This window comes from Penaeus japonicus, unplaced genomic scaffold (genome assembly GCF_977035675.1).
Source record: "Penaeus japonicus unplaced genomic scaffold, GWHDUDI00000001_assembly GWHDUDI00000019, whole genome shotgun sequence".
NCBI lineage: Eukaryota > Metazoa > Arthropoda > Malacostraca > Decapoda > Penaeidae > Penaeus > Penaeus japonicus.
Window position 1 is genome coordinate 40,324,393 of NW_028234421.1, and position 2,183 is coordinate 40,326,575.

Below are 2,183 nucleotides of genomic sequence, written 5' to 3' on the forward strand. Positions count from 1 at the left end.
TGTATATATATACATATAAATATACATATATGTATACGTATATGTATATATATATACATATAAATATACATATTCAGTATATATACATATACATATATATATATATATATATATATATATATATATATATATATATATATATATATACATACATACATGTATGTGTGTATGTATACTGCAAGCAAGTCTGTAACAAAAATTAAAAGCAGTAACGTTTTTCCAAAATTTTCTAGCAAATGAAGAATGAAAATAAAAATCGAAAAATTTAGGATTCATCTTTCATATATTTTATCTTGGTCTTTTTACCTTTGCATATTGTTTGATTTAGCTATGATTATAATTCAGATACATTTACCAAATTAATTTTGGAGAATTCGTTCTATATTTTGTTTTCATAGCAATTCCATGCAATTGAAGGGCATATGCTGAGTCACCTGCACGAATGGATTCCAAGAAACAGAAAATAAAACAGTGGCGTTGTGCATTAATACATGATATTATTGTTTACATAAGGAATTTCAGTATTCTACCCTCTCATCAATATAATATCCCGCACTCTATATAATCGAATCTTCTATGCCCATCTATATATTTGTCGTATATATGTCCCTTCCCTCATTCATTCCATTTGTCGCAGAAATTGTCTATCGTCCGTCCGTCCTTCTCTCCCGTTCTTGAAATTCTCGAAGTTTCTAGAACTTAACGGAGGATCCATGGCTGTGGGATAGGAAAATAAGCATTTATTAATACTAAAAAAGGGAAAAAATAAAAATATGTGTGCGTGCGACCGACGATTGTTATAGAACTGAACTGAAAAGGATATTGTAAAAGGTATCCTGATTGTGGCATCGCTCTTATGAATGATATAAGTGCTTTTACTGGTATTCATTAGAGAGAAAGATAATAAGAAGAATGAGAATAGATGAATATTGATCGCAGTATCATTTGCTTAACTTCTATTATGTAACTGAATGGAATGAAACTGGAACAGATTGATGTCACATACGTTTTGTTGGCGTCATGACCCTTCGCGAACCTCTTCCTGAGGATGTGTTGAGGGCCAGAGTCCGGAAATACGTCTTCTGTGGCACTGTGCTTATTACTGTAGGGTGGAGAGTATTTTTTTTATAAGGTTGTGTGTATATGTATATATATATATATATATATATATATATATATATATATATATATATATATGTATATACATATATATGTATATATATATATTTATATATATATGTATATACATATATATATATATATTTATATATATATGTATATACATATATATATATATATATATATATATATATATATATATATATGCGTGTGTGCTCGCGCGCGCGCGCATGTGTGTGTGTGCGTGTGTGTGTGTGTGTGTGTATGTGTGTGTGATAAATTATACATCAATATATCATATGCATATATATATGTATAGATAGATAGATATGCACACACACCAATACATACATATATATATATGTATATATATACATATACATATATATATATACATACATACATACATATACATATATGATTAAATCTACGTACCTCTCCGTAGTGTGACCATCTGCCTCAGCTGTACCAAATGCCACAAGAGTGACGAGGCTGAAAAGGAGGAGAAACTTTGCACAATTCATGACTGGGTGTGAGTGAGACTCTGACACACCTCAATCATCCTCGTGCAATATATACACGCATTGTTTAGCCGACGAGAATGATTAGTTTTGCAACATACAGCTAAAACAAGTGTAATGACACGTTAACCTTTACTGAATCATTACCTTGTTTATGAATTTTCGTTTCGACGCCCAAACGATGGTAGTAATATTGAGTAATGATTGATATACCTCAATGATTGTAGTGGAATATCTGTGATGACTTTGTGTCTCCCATCTGCATCTGAGACTCAGCACGAAGAATTATTGACTTTGAATATGTAGTTAAAGAGCATAAAGAGTGATGCAGAGAGAGTGAAAAAGAGAGAGATTTAGAGAGAAAAGGTGAGAGTCAGAGTGAGAAAGAGAGAGTAAGAGAGAGTCAGAGAGAGAAAGAGAATGATATATAAAGAGAAGGAGAGAGTCAGAGAGAGAAAGAGAGTGATATATAGAGAGAAGGTGATAGTCAGAGAGAGAAAGAGTGATATTGAGAGAGGGAGAGAGAGTGGAAAATAGAGAAAG

General features: G+C 31.5%; 1 long non-coding RNA gene across 1 annotated transcript; it reads right to left on the reverse strand.

Annotated features, from left to right (window-relative positions):
* Positions 1-264: 264 nt before the first annotated feature.
* On the reverse strand, positions 265-1,691 carry LOC122256166 (uncharacterized). The gene is made up of 3 exons (XR_015191881.1): positions 1,555-1,691; positions 1,007-1,102; positions 265-717 (listed from the first exon to the last, which is right to left on the reverse strand). It is a non-coding gene; the product is annotated as an uncharacterized LOC122256166 (long non-coding RNA).
* Positions 1,692-2,183: the final 492 nt, after the last annotated feature.